Source organism: Lactuca virosa, chromosome 1, assembly GCF_052849685.1.
Source record: "Lactuca virosa cultivar CGN04683 chromosome 1, Lactuca_virosa_CGN04683_v6, whole genome shotgun sequence".
Taxonomy (NCBI): domain Eukaryota; kingdom Viridiplantae; phylum Streptophyta; class Magnoliopsida; order Asterales; family Asteraceae; genus Lactuca; species Lactuca virosa.
In genome coordinates this window covers 268,038,137-268,047,625 of record NC_136426.1, presented here as the reverse complement: position 1 = coordinate 268,047,625, position 9,489 = coordinate 268,038,137, and the positions used below count along the sequence as shown (strand labels likewise).

At 34.1% G+C, this 9,489-nt stretch overlaps 1 non-coding gene across 1 annotated transcript; it reads right to left on the bottom strand.

Annotated features, from left to right (window-relative positions):
• Positions 1-421: 421 nt before the first annotated feature.
• On the bottom strand, positions 422-528 carry LOC145151811 (small nucleolar RNA R71). Its single transcript, XR_013732364.1, has one exon. It is a non-coding gene; the product is annotated as a small nucleolar RNA R71 (small nucleolar RNA).
• Positions 529-9,489: the final 8,961 nt, after the last annotated feature.

Here is a 9,489-nt window from a genome sequence, read left to right as displayed (position 1 = left end):
TGTTTTTAAAGATGAAATCAAAAGCGAGCTAGAAGAGATGATAGACATCACAAGAATAACGATGGAGGAATACAAGAAGATGATGCATGATGACAACCGTCTGGGTCTTGTTCAACCGGAAATCCTAGTCGCGACAAACTTTAAGCTCAAGGGACACATTCTCTCGATTCTCAAGGATATTCCATTTTACATGAAAGACCTTGAAGACGCATTTAGACACATTGATAAGGTGTTGGACATTGCAAACTAATTCAATGTTCCAAATATTTCTCGAGATGAGGTGTTACAAAGAATGCTTCCAATGACATATACATGAGAGGCTAAAATTTTGTTAAAGTTACTTGCACCTGGAACAATCACAACAATGACGAATCTTCGCAATGTATTCATTGAGCAATGCAACCCTCCTTCAAAGATAGCCAAACTAAAGAACAATATTGCAAACTTCCAACAAAACGATGGTGAATCTTTATATGAATCTTGGGAGAGATATAGTGGAATCCTAAGGAATTGCCCTCAAGATGTCCTTAATGTGCAAAAAGAAGTGTCTATCTTTCATGATGGGATAAACGTGACTACGAGGCAACTCCTTGACTCTCAAGGACCAATGTCGAAAATGGATCCGACTACAATCAAGGTGTTAATTGAAGAATTCACAAAGCATTCACGAGAATACCACAACCCTCATGAAGATGTTACAAGAGGCAAAGGGAGTTTAGATGGAGGAAATAAGAACTTAGCGGGAGTGATGGAGAAACTCGATAACATGGACCATAGCATCACCAAAATGGGTCATTCCATGCCCACGATGTAAGTAGGTTGTGATAATTGTAGCGGGCCACACTTAACCAAGGATTGTGAGCTTGACGAAAATGGAACCCGAAAGGCACAAGCTTGCTATTCGAGTGCGGATAGATACGATAAGGATTAGAGGAAACCTAAGAAAGAGTGGCTGTCATTTGATAAGTTTAAGAAGGAAAGGGGGAAAAAGTAAAAGTAACAAGGTCACATTTTTTATCAGAAGGAGCAACCGGATCCCAAAAAGAAAACCAACTTTGAAACAATGCTTTCCCGATTTGCGGTCACATCTGAAAAAAATACATGATGATACTGATTTCATCCTTCGGAATCAGCAAGCCTCGATCTGCAACATCGAGCAAGAAACTGGGCAAATTTCAATACAATTCAATGAACGTCTTCCAGGAACAGTTCCAAGTGACACAAAAACCCTTCCCAAAGCTCACGTAAAGGCTGTAACAACTAGAAGTGTTAAGATTATCAAACCTTTAATTCTTATAGCTAACAATGGTTCGTGTCACACCCCGCTAAAGCGGAAACACGAGGCGTGGCAGTATAAAGGGTTTCATAGCAAAAGTTAAAAGACAACACCAACCATAGTATTAAAAATCATTACAATTTTACAATGGGTTTGAACAACTTTTAAAAGAAATTACAATGTAAATTGAAATACAACACATGCGAATGCTCCTAAAACTGAAGTGTCCCTAAGTGCCACTTACTCGATGATTCCTGAAAAAGCATGTAAAACGAGCGTCAACTATAAAAATAGTTGGTGAGTACTCACAAGTTTAAAAATAATATTGGTTTCATGAATCGAAATGAAATTTTGATATAAGTTTCCATAGATAAAAATATATTGCTAAAATGAGTAAATAAGTTTGTGTAAACAAAGTTCGTTGTCATCATGAGAAATAAAGTATGTTGCCCAAAAGAGATGCAACGTTCATATCCTCATGGGAAATAAAGTTTGTTACTAAAATGAGTAATCAAGTTTCATTGCTACAAGGAGCAAACAAGTTTGTTACTATAAGAAGCAACCAATTTTGTTGCTAAAACAAGTAAATAAGTATTTAGTAACAAAAGTTCGTTGTTATAATGAGATACAAAGTTTATTGCTATAATAAGAAACAAAGTTGATTGCTATAATTGATAAACGAGTTTATTGCCATAATAAATAACAAGTTTGTATGTGTATGAGCAAACAATGAGTTCTCAACCAAGCCTATGACTGAAGCCCTATCAAGATCTATGCTTATCGTTCCATAGATTATATGGTATCATGCACTCCAGCAATCGGGCGAGTGAGGAGTTGTCAATTCCTAATAGCGCTATCCATAATGACCATTGGCTCAAAGAGTTAATGGTTAGAGATAAGGGAAGGGCCTTAATACGATAAGTTCTCATGTTCTGTGTTGCATAGACATACATAGAGAGATATAGCAATAAAATAGCAATCATGTTTGATACAAATCAATTTAAATACAACATTCAAATAATAGTTTTTCGGGACATGCTTTTCCACCCCAAAACATAAAAACTGAAAATAGGGGAGTGCGTGAATACTCACAATATGCAAAATATAGCAACCAAGTTTATACGAGTCAAATAAATATAACGAACATAAATAGTTTAGGACATGCTTTTCCACCCCAAAACGTAAAAACCGAAAAAAGGGGAGTGGTGAATACTCACAATATGCAAAATATAGCAACCAAGTTTATACGAGTCAAATAAATATAACGAACATAAATAGTTTAGGACATGCTTTTCCACCCCAAAACGTAAAAACCGAAAAAAGGGGAGTGGTGAATACTCACAATGCATTGAGATGATGCAAATGATGCCTTGATCTACGCTCCACTCGTACCACTATCGTTTTCCTACAACGATGTTACACACTAATGAGTCTCTAAGTGAAATCTAATACTAGTATACTTACTACTACAATAGAATTATGCCAATAATGTGTCAAAATTTAATATTGATAAGTTACAAACATTTTTCTGTGGAAATTAAGTTTCAAAGAATCAATTGTTATATAACAATTTAAGTGGAAAATTTCCATTATTGAAATATTAATATTTAACATTATAGAGGTGTTCCATTGATTAAATATTCAAAACGAAATCAATTTAGTTCTAAACTTTCCCAAACTTTGTATTTCATTTTTAATTGAAGTCAAACACCTTAAGATAAATTTTCTTGAATTTTTGATTTGTCTAACTATTTTTCACCATTTAATTCCATGAATAATCATAAAATCATTGAAAAATAGTAAATTATCATGAAAAATTCTTGTAATTTTTGTGTACCTATTTTACAGTGTACATAATCTAGGAAAAATATTAATATGTGTTTTCAAAAAGTTTAACACAATTTTTCTGATTTTTGTACATTTAAGTGTATTAAATCTTGGGAAAATAGTAGAAAAATAGCATACAGAAGATAAAAATCATCAAAATTTTTATGTATCATCCTAACATATTATAAGAGTTTCTGGTAAATTTTCATTGATTTTGGATGAGTAAAACTATTTTTCCTCTTTTTAGTCCATTATAAACACAAAAATTCAAGAAAAATAGATATACATTTTCAAAAATTCCCAAAATATTTTTCGGAGTCTTAAATATAAGGTACAAGCTGTGAAAAATAAGAAATAATATTTTCACATTCCCTAAAGTGGTTTTATGATTTATTAGATCTAAATAAAAAAGAAAATTAAAAACCATACTAAACAGTAACAAAAATCGATGAAACTTCATGAGAGATGTTTATTAACTTAAAGGGTCATCCACAAATATTTCCAGAATTTATTTACAAGTTTAAGTATTTTATATGCTTTAACACTCTATTTTATTATTATTTTCATGTAAAAATAAAGAAAATATATATTGAGCTGAAAATTTCCAGAATGCAACTTCAAACAATTTAATAACAATGAAAAATTGTTTTCTTATTTTTGATGTCGAAAAACATGCCTAAAGGCTCAAACAATTATAGAGAAAACTTGATTCTTGTGATTTTGGTAAAAATTATTGATGTTACTTTGAGAATTTTTGCAACATGTTCCAAAGACTTTTGAATCAAGATATTTTTATACCTCTTAATACATGATGTTAAGTGCTCAAGTTAATTTTTCCTTGATTTTTAGTGGTGAATAAGATCTTTGAACATGCAATACAAAACTAGTATTCACAAAAAGGGGCTGATTGAGCAACAGTTTTGTAAAAATTGCTAAAAATCGAAATATTTGAATTTTCCAGTGAGGTCAGATGGGTTTGAAAGCTAACTCAAAATATTATATTTCAGAAAAAGAATCCCGAATTTTGGTTAAGAAATGAGTGAGATATAAAAATTTAAATTCAGGTAAAGAAATCTGGCAGATTGCATGCATGGTGATTGGTTAGAAAAATGAGTTTTCATCATTTCTTTGAGTAAATCTTTTGAAATATTTATAAAAAAATCATGATAAACTTATATTATAGTCATTTTTTCAGAGATCAAAAGATTAAAACTTATCAAAATGTATACATTCATTTATGAACAAAATTTTGTTTCTCAAAAACTCTTAACTTGAGTTTGATGTTTTAATCCTTAAAATCGATTTTTGCACTAAGATCATGAAGATGCAACCTTGTTTATCATACATGCATGGTGTTAAAACACATCCATGATGTTATAAAAACCATTTTAACAAAAAGAAAACAAGTTTGAAGAAGATGAAGAAGTAGAAGTCGGTTTTTGAAGTAAAATGCACATGCATGGCTTAAATCATTGTTGTGGATCTTCAAGAGATGTATGTTCTTTACCTTAAATTTATTTGTGGCTTGAAAAACCCTTATGAATCTCCATAATTTCGTGGTTAAGAGGCTATGGTTGTGGTGTTTGGAGAAAAAAAATTAGAGAGAAGGTAGAGAGAGTTTTCTAGAGAGAGAAAGAATAGAGATGTGTGTGTGTTGGAGAATGAGAGTGTGAGAGAGAGATATGGGAAGAGAGGGGTCCGAAATTTTGAGTATAATAACCCTTTCTCATTCATTTTGTTTTATAAAATTTAAGTTATTTTATAAAATATCTAAATTTTATATAAAATGTGCACTAAAATCAAGTTTTTATTCATGAAACCTTGATTTTTGACTTATAAATTAAGGATGAATGTTAATGACTTAAATTTTTATTTTCCTTGATTATATTTCCCTGAATTTAATTGTTTTAAGATAATATTATAAGTTTCATAACTATTTTTATAGAATTCTTGATGTTAACCCTTATAAAATTTAAGTTTTAGGGTTTTTAGGGTTTTTGAGAGTTTGTAAAAATTTGGATATCAAAATAAATAGAATATTTGAGACTTTAAATTATCTTATGGTATTATAACTCTTTTATAGTTATAAATAATGTTTGTAATTTATTTTTATCGGTTTATTGGCATTCTATGTAGTGATTCCGAGATTCAAGCGAAATTGAGGAATCAAGTATACTAGTCCTAGTCTTCAACTTTGACTTAAGTTTCTATGAGACTTTGACCTAATTTCTACTTCTAGGTCAAGTGCATGATGTGTGTATATGATTCATGAAAAGGTGTTCGAGTCAAAGAGTGACCCGAATATGGATAGCCTCTACAGTTAAGTAGTTGTAGAATTCACATATCAATGTGAAATCTAAGTACATTATCCATTGTTTCTAGTTGCTTCCAAGTTTCTAGTAGGTTATAACTGAGCTTCTAGTCACTAAGTCCAGTATGTGTCGTGCGTATATGTGCAACTAAGTTTATTCAAATCTAGAACCGACTCGAATTTTGACGGTTGTCACAATTCGTCTAATGTGTATCAGTGGGAGGAAGAAAACATCGAAAAGGAGCCTGCTCAGCAGCCTCTGCTTGGAGACTAATGTCCCACGAAATGGGCATCTGAAAAAATAACTGAACAAGCACCAGGCAAAGCTTACAAGCCACCTCTACCATATCCTATCCGAGCAAAGCAATACAAAAAGTTACAGATTACAAGAAGTTTCTAAAACACATCAAGGCCCTTCAAATCAATATCCTATTTATAGAAGCTATTGCGCAAATGCAAAAGTATTAAATGTTCTTGAAGGATCTTCTCACCAACCGAAAGAAAATGGAGGAGGCCTCAAGTGTGATATTAAACGAAAATTGCTCTGCCGCTATGCTTAAAAAACTTTCAAAGAAGATGGGAGATCCTGGGAGTTTGACACTTCCTTGTCAATTCGGGAATCTAGCCACAAATCACGCTCTTGCCGATTCGGGAGCTAGCGTGAATCTAATGCCATATTTATTCTACAAGAAGTTGAATCTCCCGAACCCAAAACCAATCTAAATGGCCATGCATCTAGCCAACAATATGGTGAAATTTTCAAGAGGAATATATGAAGACCTTTTGGTTAAAATTGACAAGTTTTTCTTCGCAGCAGATTTTGTGGTGCTCCACATGGAAGAACACAATCAAGTCTCTATAATTATTAGGAGACCTTTTCTTAGCACCGTGCGGGCCTTGATCAACCTTAGAAATTCAAAGTTGGCCCTTCGTATAGGAGATGATGCAACATTCGGTGTTGATCGACCATGAAGCATTCAGAAATTAGTGATGACATGGTCTTCTCGGTGGATACTTTCAATACATTTTCGGAAAGATAAATGCAAAAATGGAAAGAGAACAACTCATATGGGTACATGACTCTGAAGGAGGATGATTTTGATGTCGAACATGCCTTGAATAAATGGAGAGGCTGCTGCAAGAAAGTGAGTATGAAGAACTCCTACGGCGTGGCCAAATACCTGTCACGACGTGGGAAGTAGGGAAATTACGATCATATGGGCCATAATGTAGCCCCACGGCGTGGCAAGCAGAAGCCCACATTGTGGCCACTGAGTAGAGCCAAAAATCTAAATTGAAGCTCTTACCCGATCATTTAGAGTATGCTTTCCTGGAAGATAATGAACAAATTTTGGTGATCATCGCAACTGATCTAAAGCTTAAAGAAAAGGAAAGCTTGGTTGAGGTGCTGGATAAATGCAAAAAAAAATCCAACACATCGAAGATTACAGACATGAAGGGAATAAACCCCTCTTATTGTTTACATATGATCATCTTGGAGGAAGCCTTGAAGTTGGTGGTATAGCTATAACGAAGACTGAACCTGAACATGCAGCAAATGGTGAAAAAGGAGGTGATGAAGTTAATGGATGTTGGGATAATTTACTCAATTTCAGATAGCCAATAGGTGAACCCGGTTCACGTGGTTCCAAAGAAGCGCGGAATGACGATAGTGACAAACGAGAAGAATGAGCTCATTCCTAAGTGGACGGTAATCGGTTGGCGAGTGTGAATCGATTATCATAAGTTAAACGATGCAACTTGCAAAGACCATTTTCCTTTACCTTTTATTGATCAAATGCTCGAACGTTTATCTTGTCACCTTTTCTATTATTTCTTAGATGAATTTTCAGGTTACTTTCAAATACCTATTGATCTAAGAGCCCAAGAAAAGACAACATTCATGTGTCAAAGCAAGGCCTTTACTTATCGACGGATGTCTTTCGTTTTATGTAACGCACCGGCCACTTTTCAAAGATCCATGACTGCCATCTTTCGTGACATGGTGGAGAAGTTCATCGAAGTCTTCATGGACGACTTTTATGTTTTTCGTTCTTCATTCGATAATTGTTTATCTAACCTTGACATGTAGATATAATTTCGTCTTTAAAACATCCAACAAACATGAAAGGGGTGCAGAGTTTTTTGGGTCATGCGGGAATTTACCTCTAGTTTATCCAAGATTTTTCAAAAATAACAAGACCTTTAACTCAATTGCTTTTAAAAGATGCTAACTTTGATGTTTCTAATGATTGTTTGAACGCTTTTGGAACTTTGAAAGAAAATTTGATGACTGCCCCGATCATGATTGCCCCAGATTGGAACCTTCCAATTGATTTGATGTGTGATGCTAAGAACTATGCATTAGGAGGAGTTTTAGGACAAAGGGTTGAAAATCGTTTTCAGCCAATCTACTATGCGAGCAAAACACTCAACCTGCCTCAAGAAAACTACACCACCACGAAGAAGGAATTATTAGTTGTTGTCTAAGCTTTTGATAAATTTCGTCCTTACTTAATCTTGTCTAAAACAATTGTGTTCACTGACCATTTTGCCTTAAAATATTTGTTTAGCAAGCAAGATGCAAAACCAAGGTTGTTCAAATGGGTGCTATTACTTCAAGAGTTTGACATCAAGATAAAAGACAAGAAGGGAATAGAAAATGTGGTGGCCGATCATCTCTCAAAATTAAGGAACTTGGAACTCAAGGAATTAAAAGAAGAAGAGATTGATGATAACTTTCCGGATGAGTACTTAATGGTGATATCGGGAGAAGAGCCTTGGTTCATGGACATCGTGAACTACCTTGCAATCAATTACCTTCCAAAAGGTCTTTTATATCAACAAAAAAAGTTATTTTCTCACCTTAAGTTCTATTTTTCGGACGAGCCTAATCTATTCCGAAGTTGCAACGACGGTATCATAAGAAGATGTGTTTTTTGGAAGGAAGCAAGAGACATCTTCCATTATTTTCATAGTGGACCTACCGAAGGACATCATGGAGCACAATACACGGGAAAAAAAGTATTCGATGTGGGAATCTTTTGGCTGACAATATTCATGGATGCAACTACCTTCATCAAAGAATGTGATTCATGTAAACGATCGGGCAAAATCTCTTCATGCAATGAAATGCGTCAAAATATCATTCAAGTTTTTTGAGGTGTTTGATAGTTGGGAAATCGACTTTATGGGACCATTTCCAGCCTCACAAAATAACAAGTACATCCTACTATTGGTCGACTATGTGTCGAATTGGGTGGAAGCACATGCTTTACCCACTAATGACGCACGTGTTGTCATTGAATTTCTAAAAAGTTTATTTTATGAAATTTTGGCATGCCTAGAGAATTAATTAGTGACTGGGGAACCCACTTTTGCAATGAACAACTTGAAAAGATATTACAAAAATGTGGTGTACACCATAGGTTTGCAACACCTTATCACCCTCAAACAAATCGGCAAACCGAAGTAACAAATCGGGCATTAAAAATAATACTTGAAAGGTCTGTCAGTAAGGAATGGTCTGGTCTGAGAAGCTTAATGATGCATTATGGGCACTTTGAATCACTTTTAAAACCCCAATTGGTACTACGCGTTATAAGCTTGTTTTTTGTAAAAATTGTCACCTTTCGATCGAAATCAAACACAATGCATTTTGGGCTTTAAAGACTTGTAATTTGGAATTATTCTAATTATGTACTAACTGTTTTGATGTAGTTGAATGCCTTGGAAGAGTTAAGAAACAAAGAATACACTAGCTCTTTGATGTATAAGGACAAAACAAAGAAATTGCATAATGTAAGGTTAAGAGGGAACAAAGAATTCGAACTAAGTCAAAAAGTCCTACTTTTTAACTCAAGGATGAAGCTCTTTCCGGGAAAATGAAAGACACGTTGGTACAGACCATTTGTGGTCAATGAAACATTTCACATGGAACTATTGAGCTATTCATGGGAGATGGGACAACTTTTAAAGTCAATGGGCATCGAATGAAGCGTTACGAAGAATGAATGCAAAGGGAAGATAAGGAAGGAGAGGACATGGTCCTAGAAGAAATCATTTTCTTCGTTAT